Raw genomic sequence first — 22,943 nt, 5'->3', positions numbered from 1 at the left:
AATATAAAAAAAAAAAATTTAAATTGCTGTCATTTGGAAAAATATTTGTAGAGAAAATATGGCCAATCAAGAATATCTTTATGTGCAAAATGGGCCACCATTCTGCATAATAAGTAGGCTACTTTTACTTTTTAAATATATATAGAAGTAAATACTTTTATCTTTTTTGAATCTTTTATTATATAAAAGATTGCATATATGAATGTTCTATTTCTGTTAAATGTTACTGTTAAGCTGTTTATGAGTGTTAGTTGAGTCAATTTAAAGTAACCTTAGGCCTACATCATTTATATACATTTAATAATGTTGCATTTTGATGAAACTAGTGATCTAGAACCCCTTCACTGAATGTCAAATAGAGGGATACAATAGCCTACAAAACACACAAAATATGTCCAATACAAACTCAACACAAAGTATACATTTTATTATACATACACCTTTTTTAATTTTATTTTATTTTAACACATAACATAACATAACATAACATAACATAACATAACATAACATAACATAACATAACATAACATAACATAACATAACATAACATAACATAACAGTGTATGTAGTGAGCACAGACATATTTATATGCAGTCTACAGCAGCGACCCGTCGCTAATTCGGTTGCCATGGTGCTGAGCTGAAGTTTCCCGGATGTAGTAACCCCCCCCCATGTCCAACATGGCGTCGGGAAAGTGAGACTTCGGCTAATGTTCCTTAGTTTGCCCCGAGTTAGCCCGCGTCTGCTCGTCTCAAACGGATAAAGTTGGTTTCCACACCGCGGTGGCAGCAGAGAAAAAGTTTTTCAGAGAGTTTCGGGGTGAGTACGCACAGTTATTTTTAAAAGCTGTAGTATGTTGTGCGCTAGCTTGTGGCGCGTCTCCGTGTAGTTGCTAACAGCGGCTAGCGCTAGCCGCTTACAGGTCTGGGCAGACCGCAGTAACCTCCGGTGTGTGTGGTCTCTGAGTGTGTGTTGTGTGAATTATACCCCACTGTCAGGTGAGAGGCTGGCAGTTTTACGATTTGGTCGAGATTCAGGGTGCTGAGCATGTGGTGAAAGTAGTGAAACAGTTAAAAAACGCAGCTTTGAAGCTAACTTTACGTTAACGCTGTGATTGCTTGCTAAGACCCTCTGAGCTCGCTGCTCAGCTTAAAACAAATCCTGGAGAAAAGCTGGTTCTGCTAATATTGGCTTTTCCTTTCTATGTCAAGAAACACCGACGTGTCTTTGTTATTATTTCTCTGTTAATGATAGTTGTGGAATGTATACAAGAACATGTACTCAAGTATCGTCACTGTACTTGCCAAATGTGAGGTACTTCAGGGACTGTTCTGAATCATCAGAGGAGAGGGGTGGCTGTGGTGGGACATTTTTCTGATTTTTTTAAAATTTAATTTTCTCCTTCTCCACAAAGTTACACATGTTTTTTTCCCTGAGTTACTTGCATGGAAATGCATGGCTCTTTCCCCACCATTAATCAGTTACTGGAGTTTTAATTCTAACTTTTTTTTGGTGTTTGACTCTTTGAAACCTGAGCAAATTGCTAGGTTTCTGTAGAGAAAATGGGAGGGCCACAAGTAACTCTAAAAGACAATAAATGACCCCCCAAAAATAAGAAACTAGTAAAAAGTTATAAGAAGATTACTGAGAAATAGGCAAAAAGTAAAGCAAAAAGCAAACAAAAACAAGGAAATAAGCTTGAGAGCACTTATGGAAAAATAAATATTTCTTTTTAAAATATATAATAATAATTTTGGTCTTCTGGACATTTTTCTCTCACCTTTTAATAACATCCAATAATACATCCCAGCTGATTTTAAGGTCATTTATTCATCACCTTTTACTATTTTTTGTAGTCTGTGGGACATTTCTTGCCTAGTTGCTCATTGGTTACAGGGTTTAAATGCTAGTGGTAGGTGCCTGAATGCATGCACAAGAAAACTAATGTGTAAAGAATAAAGAATGAGCAGATTAATTATATAGGACTTTTGTTTGAAGTGGAGCATTCCCAGAGTGTGGTATTGGTAGTAAGGATCTGAATTTCTCTTCCACCACTGATTGATAATATCAAAGTGTGAATATATGGGTCGGTTAACCGGGTCCTGTTAGCCACAATGTTTTAAAGTTTCATTTCCACCTGTGAGGCAGGTGTGTGTCTCAGCCCTGCTCTGCCAGGATGATGGAGGATATTGTCTGTCTGAGAATATATTAAGTTACTTCTTCCCCTCTGTGACTCCACATTTTTTGCACATGTCATTTATCCTCATCCTCTGGTCTTTAATATTGCTCATTCCTCTTCCTTTTCTATCAGCTGCCAGTTATGTATGTGTTTACCTGAGGCATTCATGTGTGTGTCTGTGTGTGTAAGTGAGTGAGAGAAGAGATGTTGCGTGCATGCTAGTTGGTCTGCAAGGTTGTGCGATTAGTGCCGGGCACATTGCACATTCCTGGGATGCCATAGCTGTATAGTGGGGTCACTCTTCTTTCTCTCTCACATACACCAAACCCCAGCAGCAGTGAGAGCTCTTATCAAAATCACCCCCCTCTCTCTACATCATCCTCTGTGAGTCAGAAAGGATAAATGTGTCAGGAAGGGCTGGGTGTCAGGTTGAAAAACCACAGGGAGTTACAGGTCAGATGACAAAAGTTGCTGTATTAGATTAGTAAACTATTTGCATCAGAGGACTATTGAATAGTTGTTGACTTGTACCACTTATATGTTGCTTATTGTTCTTCTGTGTATGGTACAAAGTTCAAATTAACAACTAAGTGAGGGATGAACCTTAGAGGGTGACACAGAAGTGGTTTTTCACTCCTGCCTCATCCCACAGGAAAACTCCTGTCCCATTCTGGAACAATGACTACCATCCCTTTCTTGATCCCGTGTTGTGTTTTTAAATGATAAAGAAAATAGTGTTCATTCATATAAGAACTTCCCATGTTATATCAGAAACTACCACAGTCATGGAAAACCAGGAAAAGTCATGGAATTTCAGTTATATATTCCAGGCCTTGAAAAGTAATGCAACGTGTAAAGTTGGGAATGATCATGGAAATTTGTTGTGGGATTTTTTAAAAAATACATCAATGTAGCATAATGGTGAATTTATTTTCTGTAGCTGACAACGTAACCTAGACTCAATATCTGTTGACTTATGACAACATTTTGGTTATGATTTTGTTCATTTGTTCATCATGAAAATTTCTTAATTTTCTACCTTTGTTTGGTTTTCCCTGCATTTATGCCCAATGGGCATGTCAAATTATTTTTTAAGCACTTTTGGCTCTGGGGAGGGGCATAAGACTTTAAATGGCTGTATGGGTTTGAAAGGCATGTTTTCTTTATTAAAAAGTTTCTTTTTTTGTGATTTTCATTTTTTAAAAAATTGTGATTTTCTTGAAAATTTTTGGCAATTTTTGTAGAAAACCTAAAATAAAACTAGCTGTTTTTTAAAATGAATTTTTAATGAAAATTGCAGGTTTGGAAGGTATTTTCTTTCAAAACAATTAAAAATGTACAGTAAGCAATCTTTATAGAAAACTGAAGAAAAACTGGGTGATTTTTTTTCTTTAAATTAATTTGTTTTAGAAAATGGGTTTGGAATGCATGTCGCCAAAATTACACTGCTTATCTAGGCCAGAAATCGTAAAAACTGTATACTATTCTTGGATTTTCAAATTTCCGACGGTTCTTGAACACATCGTTAGGGATGCTGACATCGTTTTTAGATAGAGTTTGAATCATATGTTTAAAAAACGCTGGGCAAGTGGGATAACGAAAAGACAACTGGGTTCAGGATTTAAAATGAACTTTGTTGTCCACCTGCTGCTGTGGCTGGTGAATTCCAAAATCCACCAGCCACTCAATAGATAGAAAGCATTGTTTTTTGCGCTGGTGAGTGAAGCAGATCTAGCAGCCACACGCATTTTGGCTGGTGGCTGGTGATAATTTACGGCTCGGTTTTGGTCCTTGAAAAGTCATGATTAAGTTTTGAAAATATGTGGGAACCCTGTTATATTTAAACAAAGCATAGTAATTAACTATCTAGTACAGCATAATGCTGAAGTGACTACATTTGGTTTCAAGCATATAGAAGTAAACAACAGCAGCACCTGGAATCCACTCAGGTTGATGCTAATCACTGAAGCAGATTTTGGGGGTTGTTTTGATAGTTATCCCAGATTCGGAGGAGGTGCATTCTTGGTGAATCAAAGGAAGTCGAGTCATGAAGACAGTCATGAACTATTGATGACTGTTGACAGACGTGTCCGGTAGACGGCAGGAGGGATGTTGTTTTTGTTGACTTGAGGGTCCCTCATAGTGGGAGAATGAAACACAGCTGCTGTTTAGGCATCATCAACTCCTAACAGCTTTCACATCAATAGTGAGGTGGCAGCCAAAGGCTAAAGCTGTGAATGATCATATTTAGGACATTGCCCTGCACATCTGAGCTGCTGAGTGGCAGTTTAGAATTTAGCATTAGATTTTTTGTGTCATTTTCAGTACTGCCATTATTCTGCCCACTCTGTGTCCTTGCTGGTTGACTTTATGCTGTAACCAGGGACACTCAACATGATTTGCTTGGGGGCCAATTTGCATAATGACATAGGACCAGGGGCCAGTAGCAGCAGCACCATTTTTCTATGATTGTAGGAGTTTTTCAGGATTTTAGGATCAAGAACAAGAACATTTCTATGATTTTAGGAAATGTCTGGGACTTTTGGATGTTTGTAGGACTTTGGGGGGTTTTTTTTTTTTTTTTTTTAGAATCTTTTGGATGTTTAGAGGATTTTAGGACATTTCCAGGATTTTTAGACATTTCTAGGACTTTAGGATGTTTCTATACTTTTCAGGTTGTTTCTATGATTTTTAGGACATTTCTAAGATTCAGGGACATATCTAGGATTTCAGGACATATTTAAGACTTTGGGATGTTTCTATAATTTTAGGACATTTGGGGCTTAACTAGGACCTCTGTCAGGTGGTGTGGGGGATCCTCCACTGGCACTTTTTGATAAACAAGTTCTATTTTGGTGCTGTTTCATGCACTTTGTCACCTTATGTATACTAAAAGTACAAAAACAATTCCCAGTGTATAGGCTGGGCCAGTAGGCCTGAAGTTGAGTATCACTGCTAGAGTGGATAATTAAGCATGAAAACATTCAAGTCTCATCTTTCTCCTGGTATCAGGCTTCACAGAAAAAGATGGCATTGGCTGGAAAAAGAAGGACGCTGAGAGAGAAATAGAGTCTAGTGATATGAGGGAAAGTGAAGAGAAAGCTGGAAAGGGAGCAGTGGATTTTCTCTTTGTGAAGGTAGATCTGGGTGTTTGTTGAGAGTCCAGAGAGGGACAGAGCTTGAAGAAGGAAGGCGAGGTACAGAGCCAACACTGGACCAAATTCAGCTAACGGCTAACAGCCAAACAACCAGATCTGCAGAGAAAACACAGCTAAAAAACGGACTCCACCTTATACCAAGGGAGAAAAAAAAGTTTTTGTGTGGATGGACTTCCAGTCATTTTCTCTTAGTTTTTCCTTTGTGTAGTTGTTGGTTATTGTGTGTTTAATTTCTTGATTTTAAATCAAATATTTTTCTATTTAGTTTCTTTTTCTTTGCAAGGATAGTTCATCAAACTATTTACTGTTTATAAGTCAACATATTAAGGGTTTTTTCTCCAGCAAAATCAAAAGAAATCAATAGAAAACAGCTACAGTTGCTCTTTAACTTATTAAAAAATATCCACGACATTGTCCATGGATTTTTTTTAAAAACATACCAGGTATCTGTAGACAGATGATCAAGATAACTAATTGATAATGGATTAAATATTAAATAAGGCCCGGGTGGGTCATATCAGACCCTTCATTATGATTCTTCCCTGTAATGAGGAGAAAGGGCCAGGCTTATTGCCTTAGAGGAAAAAAATCCTCTCAGGAATGACTGCAGCAGCCAACATCAACACAGCCCTCTAGGTGCTCAGGAACAGAGGCAAGAACACCGTATGAATAAAAGACATATTTAATATCACAGCAGTAGCCAACCTATGTTTGAGACTTCATTTAAACCAAGAGGTCTGGATTTTAGACCAGCATTGTGTACAGTTTGTAGAGAGTTAAACACACCTGCTACACTTTGGCAAAAAACAAAACAAAAACAAAGGTTTTTCTCCTGCATATCTTGCTCAAGCATTTTACATAAACATCTCTCATCACATTTTATTTATGTGTCATCATACTCTGATTCTGACCAAAATCCTGTTGCTTGCTTCAAAAGTGCTTCCGTGGACCAGGACTCACTTTGTGTTCATATCAGGATTTTTTTTTAGATCGCCAGGGGGGTCAAAGTTTCTCTGTTCCATAAGTTTTTCCAGGAAATATCACAATAGGAAACATGTTCTGTTTTAAAACTACAAATGTAGGAAGATAGCAAGTAGGTTACTGACCCATCTTTTAGTGGTCTGTTAATAAGAATCAGGGGACTGATCTCAGATTTGAAGCGCTGCACACAGCTCCTCACTGCTCCGTAGAGGATGAGTAAAATGCAGAGGATAATTTTGCTGTACAATATAAATGTGACACCAAAGAATTCTTCCCTTCTTTTCTTCTCTCTCCAGCTTTACGTTTTACACAGACCTGGTTTTGGGGCTGTTACTACCTCCCTTCCCGGCTCAGAGGCGAGACCACTCTGCCCCCCCATCCTTGATTGGAAATTATATACAGAACAGTGAGGTGGCGTAATGGCGTGATATTCCCGCCTTGAACAGACAGTGTAAATGTGGCTATTATGTTTCACTCAGGAGTTCTGTTGTGTGACATCTAGCGGTAAAACTCAGTATACTGGTCTGGTGCAGTCATGCTTTTCATATCAAACCAGTTTGAACATTTTTTCACTGGCCCAGCCCTAGCGGCAGCCCAAAGTTGCTTCCACTTTTAGGTAATTGTTTTAATTGTGTAGTAGTTTGTTCAGCCTAACCTCTGTGCGGTACCTCACTGTGTGTTTTTAACATTGCACACAGCAACACAGCAAAGAGATTTGCTCTTGTGTTTGCACGTTGAAGAGCTTTTAATCTCGGGCGAAAAATCAAGCTTGGGCCTGCACGTTCTCTGTGATATGAAGGTTTCACAAACACACAACAGACACACGCACACATACAATAGAAAGAGAGTTCTGGATGGTGGTTGCGTTTCACCTCAGTTGTACCAGTGTAGCAATGTTAGTGAATAGCAGTATGTTATAATGGGAGGGAAAAAAGGTGCTTTCTTTTGTTGACTTTTTTTGCACTGGCATTACACTGGAATAGTCTGGATGACTTTTGTTGCTGTGCTCTGTCTGTAATTAGTACGCACTTTTGTCAGGATCCTGCTGTTGAATCAACTGTCAATTACCCCTTTAGTCTGTTAACCAGTCTTTAAGACACATAAGACTACATTTAGAAATGTTATTTTTATTCACTGTTTCATAGAAACTTGTAGTTTTCCATAGTTTTGTACCTGATAGAAGTTCTTAGGGAGCCAGTGATTGTAGTAGTAGAACTTTTTTTGGCATGAAAATGTCCAAACTTTGAATACTTGTTGTCACAAGCCTTTACAAGCTCATGGACTTGAAGAAGGAGAGGAGTGTTTACACTGCTTTGCTTCCCCATATTTTCAGATATTCAGAGTTAATAACCAGCATGGAAATGATCTGATCGCAATGTCTTACCCACACTGCGTTTCTAGTATGAAAAACATCTAACAGGGTCCCCATGGTCATTAAAAGTCCTGGAGGTTATGAAATAAACTTTTAATTGAATGTTTTTGAAAAGTTTTGAATCCACATTGTTTTGGCTGTTGTTTCAATTATTTTCATAAAATGTCCCCAAAAATGTCTAACAATATGCAAAACACTTTGTATTAAATCTAGTGCTACGCTGCCTGTTAATGAGATCTTTGGTTTTCTGTCCCCCAAAAAGATGCATGGCCTTGATATGTTGCGAAGTACCTGTGTGTGCCGGTCTGGTCTATTAACATGTGTGGCTATCACGATATTTTGTGTGGCAAAACTGTATCAATACAAGTACGCCAAGTACAAGTTTTTAATTATAAAAATAATACATTATAAAAATAATATATAAATAATACAAATTAAACTTTTAGAAGCCTACTACCATAAGAACATGAACTGCTCTACAGTCCATTAGAAACATTTTGCTGCAATTAAAATGATTAAACTGAGATAAATAGACTCAAAACTTGAGAGATGTTTGTAAAGTTTTCCTTTGAGGAACATAATTTGCAATAAATCTCACAATGTTTGATTGTAATACTGAGCATATTGGAAAACTTTTAAAATCACATTAATATCGTATTGTGACTAAAGTATTGTGATAATAACTTATGTGGGACCTCAGGCGATACCCATCCTTGCTAGTTGGCAGCATGAGTGTCTTTAAAATGCGAGTTAAGATAGCAAACAATAGCAGTTTGCTTATTTGCAAATCCCTGGGAATTGCATGTTAATGGCAATTTTCAACTACTCAAATAAATTCATGGAAATGGGTTTAGATCTTACGGAAAAGTTGGAAAAGTTCTGAAAATTCATTGGTAAAAATGTGTGGGAACCCTGATCTAATCTTCTGTAATTGGCAGAACTGCCTTGTAGACAGTAAATCTCAGACCAGCAGATGAAGCGATGACTTGCTGCACTAATGACAGGATAGACTGATGTGATGTTTGACCTCTTCACAACATCACCTCATTGTGTCTGTTTTTGACAACATGCCATCACACATTGTGCAATTGCACTAGCAAGTTATGATGAGAGTGTAAGAGTACAATGTAATGAGTTATATGTTTGTAGTGCCCTGACTTTCCAATGGTATCTGCTTTTGAGGTCAGATTTTACTGTTTGGCTTGTGTGCATGTATTTTTTCCCCTTCTTTCAACGCTTTAAAAAAAGACATCCCACGGATGGGCACAGGACATCATAGTTTGCACGATCTTGATTAAATAGATTTAAATTAGGAATAGTTTGAGCATTTATCCTTTTGCAGCAGAATGCTAAGTCTACTGTCTTCCACATCATCAAATCATAACCTTGTGATACCTTACTTATGTGCAAAAGGTGGTATTTTGCTTTAATTATGCTGTTAATTCCCCATAATGACCATGGGAGATTGTTGTTTGCATAATCTGGTATATATCTATCTAAAAGAAAAACAATAATAGCTAAAAAAAAAAAAAAAATTTTTGCGTCAGAAAGCCAAGGCTGTCTTTCGTGTCATCCCATTGTACGCTCATAATGACATCTTTGCGCGATACTCCACAGGTATGAATGATGAATCTAACACAACGCCTTTGCACTCTGGTCATGAAAATGAGCATATCTATAAATTGAAATAATGTACATAGTTCAAATAACTTATGCAGTGGTAAGAAGTATCTTCTTGGTGTTTCTGCATTTAAAAATCTTTTGGATCAATTATTTTGTGTTTTTATTTAATAAAATCCGATGTTGAAATTACACAATGTCAACATGTAGATAAATTATTATGGTTTATTGACAAATAAACAATTTGAGCTGAGGTTGTACAGAACTTAGGGATATGAAGCATTTGAAGATACTCCAAGAAATGACATCACAATAGGAAAAAATACCAGTGTAGGCACTGACAGATCATTTCTTTTGCAGAATTTATAGTGTTAAAAGTTACTGAGGGGGTGAATGGCAAACAATGCAGTAAATCAACATTAGTTAGTTGTAAAACCTCTTACCAGGCTGTTTTACAAACACTTACAAACCCTTTATGCAAACAATTTCATTTTAATTTTAATTTCAATCCAAAATTGCTCATATGTTGAATTGTAATTGCGAGTGAATATCTTTGAATTCACACATTTATTTGACAAAACTGATAGAGTGACACTTCTACAATGCTGTCAGACTGCTGTCTATGTTTTGGATGCTTTGTCTTGGCTGTAGACTCAAAATCTGCTTTGTTGTTTTTTTTTCAGTCTTGCATTGTTTTGTATGCCTGATCACTCTCTCTTTAAATGGTGTTTGTGTGTGGTGGATTGTAACATCCCATTGATCCTTGAACTTGTAGGCAGCTCAAACGCATTCCAGTAAACTTCATATTTAACACAGTGTGGTGCAGGGCATGCAAAGGTCTGTCTGTCTGTGTGTGTGTGTGTGTGTGTGTGTGTGTGTGTGTGTGTGTTGAAATATGTGAGAACTAGTGTGTGTGATCTACGTAGTGCTCTCTTTATCATTGACCTTTCCACATTCCACAACCTGCTTCTGGAAGTCAGCCCTCATTGGCTGCAACACTGCATGCTTTGTTTGAACTCGGACTTGGGATTGGCAGGTTTGTGTGTTGTCTGGCTCCGATTTGTTGAGCAGACCTGTTCCTGCTGTATTTTTACTCTCAGAGGAATGTCAACAGGCTTTTTACTTATTGAGGCTGACACCTTGCAGTCTGTTAGATAGGTGGTAGATTATGGAACAAATGGACGTGTTTTTAACAGCACTCACTCAGGCTGTATGGTTTGATGTTAAACTACCCCTTAATGAAAAAAGTCAATATTGAAGGGAATGAATATTGGCAATTTTTAAATGGGGGGCGGGGGGTAGTTTGTAAAGTTACTAATCGTTCTACTATAGACTGGAATAACTTCTGTGATGTTTTTAGTAAGAATGGAAACAAGACATTCATGTTTCATGTTTCATGTCATATATAAACAACAATTTTACAGTGTTGTAAATGAGATTTTTAGTTCTTTAGCTCCCTTCAACAATGCTCATAAAAAAAGAATAAAAAAAACAACTAAAAATTAAAATCATAGACATAAAACAATGCTGATGTTAAGATGAATATGGTTCAAATGTAACATGTATAAAGTAAGAAATAAAATGATATATAGGGTATTTTTATTAGGAATAACCCCTTGGGGTGTACCATCTTGTTTTCAAGGAGGTCCTCAACAAAAATAGTACAATATAAGCAAAAGTAACATAAGCAGATAATGCAAGTAACAGTATAATTAAACATAACCAAATATAACAAACAAACAAATGGTAATAACAAAAAAAAAATCAACAAAAAACAAAACAATAAATGTCAAGTAATAAGACATACAAAATCAGGAGAACATACTTCAAACAGAGTTTGAAATGGATCATTTTTAAATTACATAAAAATGTTAGTATCAGTGATATCCTTAAGTAATAAAGTTGTAAAACATGATGAGACAAAATTATAGAGGCATTAACATATATATTTGTGGTAGACGGGTGGGTGCACAGTGAAAACTATTAAATTAATTGTTTTCTTTAGGAAGCCACACCCTGTAAAAGAATATGCCTGTGTAATTTTTTTTTCCAGTTTCAGACATTGCTGGAATAGATGTTTGTTTTAATGTAGTGTGTATTAAAACTATGCAACTATTTGAGCTGTTTAGATTAGCAACATGAGAAATAAAGTGGGGCACAGAGTTAATAATCTCTTTACCTTGCAAGCAGTATTAAAGTGTGTGATTAAAACAACAGTGCTGACCCAATTTATAAGCCCAAAGTTTTATGGTTTATGACATGTTTTGGCATGTAGCCTTGACTTGCTATCCATATGTCATGTGTGAAGTCTTTGTTGACGGATCTGTTTCTATTAGCAGGCAGACATGGTATTTCACAATAGCCTGCCCTGATTAGACTGCTGTGAATGATAATGAATAATTTGAGCCATGTTGTCACAGTCTGTTGTGCCACAAAGTGAGCCAAAATGTCATATGACAAAACCAAAAAGATAAATAAATAAGCTAATCAGTAAAAATAATATATAACCCTCTCTTCAACCTAAATTAGTCACTGGAAATGCAACACATAGTAATGTCTCACCATCCATCCCCTTTATTTTCCTTACTTGATGTTTCATAAAATAAATACTAAATCAATGCAAATATTGTCTTAAAACTGTATTTTGACTATCCATGTGCTGTTTACCGTTGACACAGTAAATATTTATATAGCAGTAGATGGTTTTATTGGATCAGTAAACCTTTTCACACAGAGAACATGCTATAAGACCACTACAAAGTCCCTTCTTTATGCATGTTTTGTGTGTTTACACACAACCAAACAATGGCGGCATCGTGTCGCTCCAGTGTGTGATTTTAGACAGCATGACAGCATCACTGAAGTAAGAGTTGTGACATGCATGACGTTTACAACAGCATCAGCCTCTAGTGAGACACATAACATACGCATCAGCAGCACTTTATTAACAATGGCAATGGCATAACGTGTTAATAACAATCATTAATTCTCTGTTATATGGCAACTGATATCATCCTCAGCTCAGAGGTTAAGGAGCTCCCGAATCTCATTGTTTTCCCAATTGCGGACATATACAGCTGCCGTTCTTCCTTTTTGAGTTAGTCGCTATCTGCTGCTTTTTGAATCTCCTGCAGTGGCTGGCACATACAACTCATCGTCAAATGTCACCTGGTCCTGTGCGTTGTCCTGTTGTGCTTGCTGTGCAGTTTATACAGACTCCCTTTCAGCGCTGTCACTATCTACTGAGGTGTTTACATGACAGAATAGCTCGACTTCCAATGTCATTATCTTAGACCAGTTTTAAGAAATTTGATTTAGTTTGATTTCATGCAGACTAACATGTTTACATGTATTTTTAAGGTCCAGTTTTAGTCAGACTAACACAATAATTCAATTTTTTCTAACATCATGTAAATGTACTCACTGTCTGGCCATGATTTTAAAGATTTTTAAAGACAAGTGCCTTTCATTTTTTTTATAATTCGATTTTCTTGTGATATTGAATGGGTTGGTACATGATAGGTTAACATGTCAACTTAGACATTTCATTGGAAACAATAAGAATAAAGTGGCTACAAAATGCAGAACAAAGGAGATCTGACAAAAGAGGGCACAACACAAGTCATAATAAAGAAAATCAATAATTTGAAATACATATAAATAATTAAAATAGAAGTTATATATTAGGTAGACACAATAGGTAGAGCAAAACAGAACAACAATCATATTTCACGGTTTTCGGACAGCGTAATATAATCCCAAAAATCCCCCCCTGATTGGACAACAGCCTTTCAAACCCACTTGTAAAGTTGAATTTCTCCCCCTTAACCCTGTGAAACATGGAGCGACATCATTTTTCTTGTGCTGCTTTCAGATGCCTTTCAAACATATTAAACCTTTGAATCTTCAGCAAATTGGTATGATTTCTTCCAAAAACAAAAAAAACAACATTTTTTAAAGCTAGAAAGGAATATCAAATGGAAAAAAGGGTTTTATTTGTTTATTTAGTCACTGTCATTTCTTCTTTTTGGGATAACTCCCTCTCCAGTGCATAAAAAATAGTGCCTCACCCTACCCTCTTCTCTTGCAAATATCGAACAGTCCCTTCAGTAAGAATTCGGGACTTGTGCTAGAGTATTTTCCCAGCATTGTTTTGATACTTTTGCTTATGTAAAGCGTCTGAATATACTTGTTCCACCACTGCAGTACAGGTAACAACATACATCCGTGACATGCACATTTATTATGTGTGACAGGAAGGAAGGAGGAGGATTCAGTGTGTTTTATTTTAACATCACACGGTGGCTGCTAGTCTCTTTCTCTCTGTCAATTCAGTTCAATCCTTTCTCTCTCTCTCTCTCTCTCTCTCTCTCTCTCTCTCTCTCTCTCTCTCGGTGACGTCATGATACTGGGCCGCGTTTTGCTGAAACCATAGGAATGCGACACACTTTGTATTTACAGCCCGAGGCTACAGCACTTTGTGTTTTCAGTACATATATCTGTATATTTTTCCTCGCAAAAATCCCTCCTCTGCCACCGGCTCCGTTTCTGTCTTTTTTTCCTATGGAGACGTAACGAAACTTCCGACCGAGTTTAATTTCTTTGCGGAAACAACTTTTGTTGCTGCAGGGAGTCCGTTTTCCCCCTTCGTCCTTAGCTGCGTTTCCGACATGAGATCAGGTGGATAGTGTGTCGCCGTACCTGGGACTAAACGTGAGTATCCCCCACGATAATCTCAGAGTTATTACACACGCGTGTGTCGCTGAATTGTATTTTACCGCCTAGTTTTGTCGTGCGTAAAGTTATAAAGTACCAGCTTGTGGTCAGGCTGCTGGGAGCGAGCGAAAGTTAATCTGGGCCACAACAACAAAACTCTGTTGTTAAAATCTCACAGCGTGGATTAACTGCGAGTCAGAAAAAAACCCGCATAATAACTTTATTGTTTGCCTTGTGTGAAGGGAGGGAGTGAGGGATGATCTGTTTCACACGGACAGCCCTGTTGCATTGCTGGGAACTGTCTCATTTACTCTGCCCAGCTATTACATTCAAACCTGTTACTGACCGCTCATATTTGTGCCTGTCAAGGCAGCTGTCGGACTCCTGCTCATCTGTCTCTCTTTGCACAAGTGTTGGTGACATATGGAGATGAGAAGCCGAACAGATTTTGGTAGTGATTCATTTTGTTCTTGTGTTTAAACTCTGTACAAAGTTGGGTTTGTGCAGGAAGGTTGTTGCATTTTATGTTATTTAATTAATTTGTAAGGAGGGTTAGTTTTGCCAGACTTGCTGATTCCTTTGCTTGTTCATTTTTCAGTGCTGGAAAAATATAAATCTCTAGTTGAGGGATTTCTAAAGTGGCAGATGAAGTACCTGAGTAAAATACAGATATCTTGCCAGAAAATTACCTTGATTTTGGTTGAGATTCAAGTCATGTGTTAGAATATTACTAGAATATTACTTGAGTAAAAGTCTGAAAGTATCTGATATTTGCTGTGCTTAAGTATCAGAAGTAGGGACGTGCCATATCATATAATCCACAATAATAGCAGTATAATGTTTGATACAAGAAAAATTCATAATGTGATAATAGCAAAATTTTGACTTGTTGACATAATGGCATTATACAATTACGTACGGCAACAACAAGCATGGCTGAAAGCAAAAATTCTGTCTGCCAGGAGCAATTTCAGTAGTGGAACCAGTGGCATGGGCATCTTGAATGTTTTGTGAACAGCCCCAGACAGTAACAGTAAAATATTTGTAGTATTTTTGTCATATCTTCAAGAATACCATCGCAAAAATATTGTGACATTATTTTAGTAATTTTATTATAATAAATGTTGTTAAGTAATGAAGGTAAAAGTACAAGCAAATAATTAAAAAAGCAAGCGGTCATATTTTTCAGAATTATGATTTTTATGTTTATATGTTCAGCACCTTAAAAATGAAGCGTACATTACACTTGAAGAAAAACAAGGTCCTCTTAGCAATTCCAATGACTGAAGAACAAAATCCAGTTTTTCATTCCCTCCCATTCCACCATTCTCCAGTCCATCCTTTCCTCCCTTTCTGTTGTTTTTGTAGTAAGTAATTAATATTTGGAAGGGAAGAGTAAATGTAAACATTTTGTTTTGGAAATGTAGTAGAGTAAAAGTCAAAGTTGACAGAGATATAAAAAAAATCAAGTCAAGTACATATACTCCCAAAAAAATACTCAAGTATGATAATGATGTATAATTACTTTGTTACATGACACTATTGGATTTCTAGGGCATATTTGTTGTTGTAGGATATAGGTTTGGCTCTTTACCAAGTTGTTAAAATACATGGTAAGTCTCAGAAATCCTTCATGTACGCTCTCAGTTTCTTCAGAAATGTACAAACATTCAGATAGGGTAAATAAAATAAATATCTAAATTGGCTAGCCAAACATACATTTTTGTTCTCTTTAAGTCAACCTCTGAGTTTTTAGAAATTGTATTAATTTTATTAATAACACTGAGTTCCTTTTTTTTCTCAGAATTGTTGAGACCTTAATCTGATAATTAATGGGATTCAATAAAATGTAATTAAAATCAACTCACTCTAAATTGTATGTAGCACCCAATAATGTAATCATATCCTAAAAATGTGTGAACGCCTGAAAATTTCATATAATTTGCTCTTAACCTGATTGCATATGTAATAAAACCCAATAATGCAATAAAATGATCAATAATGTAGTTAAAAGTCCTGACTGATACTGTAATTACATTTTTACTGATAATAATGTAATACCTTACAATGTAAAGTGTGTAAGTATACAAATGTATAACACTGTTAGTATTATTTAGTCCATTGAAAAACATGAAAATTAAACGCTGACTTTATGTTTTGGTAATGTAAACTCTAGGCTTTATATAGGAAATTTACAACATATGACAAATGATATGATGTTATCAGTTTAAGATGCATAAACTAGAATCCCCATGTGAGTTTATTCACCCAGATATAAACCTAATAAATGGAAATAAAATAAACTTTTGTAATAGTCTGTGAGGGTGATAACAAGCAGGAAGTTGGTGGAGGGGGAATTTGGTTGTACTGTTGTACTGGTTGTACTGTTAGGAATGCATTTATTTACAATTTAATGTTAAGCAGAAATCCAGTAATGATACAGTACAGTTTTATTTTGGTAATATTATTACAGTATTTATACAATATCAGTCAGGATATTTTATTGTGTCAAAGTGATTACATGATTGGGTTTTATTCCATTTTCAATCAAGTTAAGTGCAAATTTTACAACATTTTCAGTAGGGCTGAGTGATATGTGCTGAAAATTATTTATATTATAAATGAATATCTTAATACATGATATATATCTCAATATTAGTAAAACTCCTCAAAATCACTTCATTCACAATATAACAATATCCAATTTCTAAGACAATATATAGCCTTGTATCTCAATACAATATATCTTTATATTGCCCAGCCCTAATTTTCAGGAATAATCACATTTTCTGGAAATTATTACATTACCCAGTGTTACATTACAACTACGGATATTACACAATAGAGTAACTACTGTGAAAATATCAGGCTGAAGTTGCCATCAGTTTTGTGAATCAGACTGCTTCTCAGTGAGCATCATCTTTTCAGATTATACTATGGATTTATTTATGTGGAAAGATTCAATCATAAACTTTTAAACATTAAACATATTTAGGCTTTGAGTTGAGTCTGTAATGTGGCAGATAAAAGCCCACGATGTAATGCCTGTGTAGACAAGCTGTAAAAGGCAGGGCTCCAGATGACAGGAGTATAATCCAAGTGTTGGATATTCTGTTTGGACCAGATTTTCTTCTGCGTGTTTGTGCTCAGATGAAATTTGTTTTATATTTGAGATTTCGTAATATTAGCATCAGCTGACCGGATGTAGTTTCATGTCATGGGAGCTTGAGTAAGTGTAACAACCAGTTCTGTATCTTAACTACCTAATTTACTGTAATAGTAGACAGATGTTAGAAGGCCCACTCAGTCTTTATATTAAAGCTGCCACACATGCACAATGTTGTGAACCAGTGGAAGAAGTATTCAGATCCTTTACTCAAGTAAAAGTAAAGATACAATGATATAAAATTACTCCTGCATTAAACACAAGATAAATTATGATAAGCATTTTCAGCAAAATAAACACAGAGTATGGAAAACAAAAGTAAAAATGAAAAATAAAAGAACTCATTCTGCTGTAAAATGTCCTCAGCGCCTGTTTATGGATATATGACTTTATTAGATTAACAATACTGATGCGTCTACATATAAGCTGCATTTTACTCTGGGGATGCACAAAAGCATTGTACCATATGTCACTATCTGCTGCTGGGCCATCACGATAAGAGTATAATGTGATGTTTATTCCATTACAAAAGAGACTTGATGATCACAGTATTTATATATAAGAAATGATAGGCTGCTATTATTTGTAGAAACGGGCAGATGAGCCTCTCAGGGAGTATTTCACCTGCTTTAATGATAAAAAGGCGTAAATCAGACAACCAGGATGTGGCAGAAGGAGGATTAGGGCTTTTCCAGTGTAACAAAACCTGTATCCGGGCAATTAGTGAAGCAAAAGCAACAACTTCCGAGTGTTTCTTTAGTTTTAACTAATTAATACAATTTGTTAGGTCCAGTGATGTAGAAGTTTAACATAACACTAAATGAATTTATGTAAAGGAAAAATACCTCAAAGTTGTATGCAGGTACTGTACTTTATTTTCCACCTTTGTTGTAAGCAGGCTGATGGTTGTTAGACCTGTCAGTAGCACCAGGGTATGTTTGCACAGCACTTAATAAATTGGGGAAACACTGGGAGAGAGGTGCTTTTCTCTCTCTCTCTCTCTCTCTCTCTCTCTCTCTCTCTCTCTCTCTCTCTCTCTCTCTCTCTCTCTCTGTGTGTGTTCTGTGTGTTTGTGTGTGTGTGTGTGTGTGTGTGTGTCTGTGTGTGTCTGTGTGTGTGTGTGTTTGCTTGCAGTAGTGACAGAACAGGCTATTAATTATCACCCCTGATTCAGCACCAGCGAGCTGATGTAGGAACAACACAACAACAGTGGTAACCTGAACAGTGCTGTCTGCTTTCTGGCCTCTCCCTTTTTTCTATCAGTGTATCACTTAAGATCTAAGATCGTACTAACTTCTTAACTTTGGTTCATGCCACCTCAAGTGACCATTTAGATTAAACAACATACTCTTTGTTAAATCTAGCATGAGGAATTAGCGCCTGGTTTGTTTTGCCTTGGCTTGTAATGTTGTGTATCCTACCAGTTGCTTTGGAAGGTTACCAGCTGTCATTTGGATGCTATTTATGACCTCAACTCTGGAAATGTGGTCAGCTGTAAAATTTGGGGAGTTATCACACAATGTGGCAAGTGAACAAGATTGTTTCTTTGCATTAATTACACTTATTCCAAAGGTCAAAAAACATCAGTTTTGCATTAGACAAGGGAACAAGTCAGCAACACATATAATGGCCTCCAACTTGTGGTAACTGAATGAAAATGTTCCAAATACTGAAGTTACTATTTATATTCAGTGCATTAACCCTAGTAGAAAGTTACGAGAAAATTACATAAGATTGAGAAAGAAAACAAACAAAACAAAATAGAATTGCATTGCATTTTCTATTTCTTTTTTCTGTAACTCTGTAAATTTACAGAAAGTATGTATATGATTTATATATATTTTTCTCCTGTTTTTTGATCATATCTAATAACCCCCTCTTTAGCTGATTTTAAAAAATAATGTGTTGTAACATTTTATGATTTTGTTTTGTTTGCAGTTTGCAGAACATTTCTTGCTAAGTTGTTCATTGTTTTTTTGAAAGAAATCAAACCAGTTTCCTCAGAGGTTTAATTGCAAGCGGAAGTAGTCTGACTGCTGCAAAAGAAATGTTGATTCAGGTCTTAAAGGGTTAACAGGTATTTTGTAAATATTTGTTTTTTATACGGAAGCCATAACAGATTAAGTTTTTGTGCAAAATAGCAAGTAATTACATGGGTTTATTTGCCAAATTGGTAATAAGGTTATAACTTCCAAACCATCTCTGAGGGGAACATCCGGTGCCATAACAATTTATTGTGGCTCTTTGAAGAGTGTTGACATTGGCCTTCTCAACTCCTGAGTGTTGTTAATGTCTTCTTAGGGAGATAGCAATGCAAGGTATGTAGGGCTGGGGCAACGAATTGACGTAATCGACATAACCGATTACAAAATACGTTGATTCACGTAAAGTGTGCCGACGCGTCACACCATTTCACACAGCGTGCGCCATGAGAGAGTGAGCAGTGCGTAGCGTGTTGTTTTTGTTTCAGCGCTAATGTTATCAAGTTAGAGCGTCTGAACTGCGTGTCAGCTACAGCACATCTTGTCAGCTCGTCGGTTTTTTACACGTGACGCTCGCATTTGTCAGCAAGAATAGACTGCTGACAAACTGAATGATTATATTGACTCTTTATACCACTTTATACTGCAGTTTAAAGTGTCTCTTTTTGAGATGAGGAAATACAAAGATATTTGTTTTACCTCAACTTCTTTGCTTCCCTTTCAAAACAAAAGCCCTCTGACTGTGTCTCTGTAGACAGAATGCCATCAGTTGCTGATACAATGCATTTTATTTTGAAACATTTACAGGATGGGGTTGTGCAGGAACTTGTATAACTTTATAAATGAGTGGAATATGTACTTATAAATATGAAAGTACAGCACTCATATCAAGTTAGAGTGTGCACACTGCTCGCCTTAACAGTGCCTGTCAGGCGCGTCTGAGCTGCGTGTCAGCTGCAGCACATCTAGAGAAACAGGGGCTTGCCGTTTGTTGACTCTATACCACTTTATACCATGGTTTAAAGTCTGCCTATGTCACAGAGATGAGGAAATACAAAGATAAATGAGTGGAATAAGTGCTTATAAATATGAAAATACAGCACTCATATCAGCAGACAGTGGTTTACCTTAAGGCCCAGTTAAGGCTGGACTATTTTGATGCAGAAAGATTGTACTTGTTATAATTATTTCTGTTAGAGAAAAGTTATAGTGTTATTCAAATTGCATTAATTTTACTGTAAAATGTTTTGTTGGACTGATTTGAGATTTGAGGTTTGTTACTGAAACAAAGACTAACTGTTTTGTTACTCCTCCTAAAAGTGTCTTGAATTTTATATTGTTTTGTTTATTTTGCTGTTGGATTGCTAAATGTAGATTGCTCTACATTCCTTTTACTTGTGTGGAACAAGCTCTTGCATTAATTTTATTTTGGAGAGAATTTATATCAGACTGTAAAACACAGATTACCAGTTAAGACCGGGCTACTTTTTGTTGGGGAATAATGCCCTGCAGCGTTTTAAAATGTTTATTTTCAGTAAATTTTTTGAAAATGTAGTAATAAAAACTAATAGTTAGATCAATAAAAAAATAATCGAAAGATTAATTGATTAAATCGAAAAAAAAATAATCGATAGATTAATCGATAAAAAAAATAATTGTTAGGTGTAGCCCTAAAGGTATGTCTCAATGGATCCACAGACAGAAAATCATTAGAGCAGAGGGAGGGAATCTATGCTCTCTTTGTTGTAGCCGACAAAGATGACGTGTTTGCAAAGTAATGGTGGCTTTCAAATATTATTCAGAAAAAAAACAGCCCATCAGTGGCAATCTGTTTGCCATTGATGGGCTGTCTTTATTGTGTTTATAATACATTTTGTAATGAGCAGCTGCAAAAAAAAAAAAAAAATCACAAAGATGACAGAAAATGTGCAATTTTGTGTCCTGATTTGAGCAAAAAAATATATGTAAACATGATGATTTATTTAAGAGAACAAACATTTTGCTCATGTTAATTAAATACTAAAAATATCTCCATCAGTGTAAATTGACTGAATAAATTCAGAAATCGCGAATATTTGATGATGTTTTGTTTACTTATGTTTATTTTATTATTCCCTGAGTTCCTGCTTTTGCGTTGTCTGTCAAAGCACTTTGAAAACAGCTGTATTTAAAGGAGCTATAGAAATAAAGTTATCATAATTATTATTATTATTTAGCAACATTTTGTGACCATGGAGCTCCAGTGCGACGTACAAACAGTAGATGCTGCATCATGCCCTTCAAGTGCATAGCCATCATGTGACCAATAAAAGAAAAAAAAAGTATTTCCATTGCAGTTTTGTGAAATATGGCTTTTTCGATTTGTCTGAAATACCACCTTGTGTGAGCGTAAAAACTGTTTTTGTGATAAATGGGAGTTTTCTCTAAATTGACGTGTTTCCATTAGGCATATTTTACATGAGCTTTGATAGGTTTAAAATTGCTTTCAGGAAAAATCCACCGCCCTTATAAATCTAGATCTGGTTCCAGTTTTGAACGCTTTTATCCCCAACTGTATCATTGCAGTGAAGTCGTGTGTTGTTGTTGTGACTGACAGTGTCGTTCCGAGTGTGGACCACCCATGTATAATACTTGAATCAGGCCAGAGGACAGTAGCCTCATCCAGAGCTTATCAGCCTGGCTGTGGCCCACTGACCGGACAGGCTTTCTTACTGTTCAGCCAGGCATACATGGAGAGAGTGGGGGAGAGAGAAAGGAGAGTGGGAGCAGGGTGGGACACTATTAATGGGGGAAGGAGAGCAGAAAGAGAGTTTGAGGGGAGTGGTGGGGTGATGAGATAGTGATGGATTTTGAGTAGGAGGGAGGGGAAACACAGGAAGGCTATAACTACAGTGATTGTTGTGTTCAGGGAGGGATCTGCTTGTTTTGCTCTGTGAGAGGAGGGGCCCTTTTATAGCTTCTGGTTTACTCTGTGAGAGCAATAACACTGTTTGAGTGGGTGGGTGCAGCAGTGCAGCTTTTTAATTTTTTTTTATCCAAAGCCATGTCCCATTTGCAGAACATGATTTATACTTGAGATCAGTGAGCACACTTTTATGTGTCAGCTTTCTGTGTGGAGTTTTTTTTTCGCGTGGATTTCACAGTGATATTCAGTAATCACAAAGAAAGAAATACGCCTGACTATGAGGAACAATGTTTTTTTTAGGGAAGTCCTGATCTTTTTTGTTTTGGATGGATAGATGATTTGTGTCTTTACTGTCTGACATTAAATGCAACAAATCATCTTGTTGTCAAGTTGAGCAGACACCTGTTGCACTCATACTCCTGTCAGACTGTCACTGTGGTTCTCAAACACTGTTTAATGTTGGTGGGGATATGGAGGAGGGGTTGGCTGAGCCCTAGGAGTCTGTGGTTGGGGGGGTGGGCATACACCTGCTGCTTTTAATCACTCTCCCTTGCTGTATGCCTAAAGCTTACCTGTTCCTTTAGCACCTGTTTTGACTCTCTGTCTTTCTGTACAAGAAATGGGATAAAAGTAAATAACCCATACGCCCTTTGGGGGGGAGATTATGCACCTTTTCAACAGTTATTTAAGTTATATAGATTCTTAGGGCAACAAAAAACAAAAAAGTTCCTACTGACAAGCACATAACCATAACATCATGTGACCTATGAAAGCCAAAAATGTGTGTGGCTTTTTTAAATCGCCTGAACTACCACCTCATGCAAGCATAAAAACTTTTTGCGATAAATAAGAGGTTTTTTTTCA

General features: G+C 36.5%; 1 protein-coding gene across 2 annotated transcripts in view; it reads left to right on the top strand.

Moving 5' to 3' along the window:
• The first annotated feature begins 695 nt into the window (after positions 1-695).
• pak4 (p21 protein (Cdc42/Rac)-activated kinase 4) overlaps positions 696-22,943 on the top strand; it is a 49,731-nt gene continuing 27,483 nt past the window's right edge. Inside the window, exon 1 of one of the 2 annotated variants that reach the window (XM_042486594.1) lies at positions 696-819. The gene's annotated coding sequence lies outside the window, so the exon portion shown is untranslated. Of the gene's footprint in view, positions 820-13,750; positions 14,024-22,943 lie in introns of those variants that run through there. The other variant, XM_042486595.1, reaches the window with a different exon arrangement.

The sequence above is a fragment of the Plectropomus leopardus genome, chromosome 5 (assembly GCF_008729295.1).
Source record: "Plectropomus leopardus isolate mb chromosome 5, YSFRI_Pleo_2.0, whole genome shotgun sequence".
Classification (NCBI taxonomy): Eukaryota; Metazoa; Chordata; class Actinopteri; order Perciformes; family Serranidae; genus Plectropomus; species Plectropomus leopardus.
Note: the sequence above shows the minus strand (reverse complement) of the source record. Positions and strands in the feature narration are given on the sequence as shown.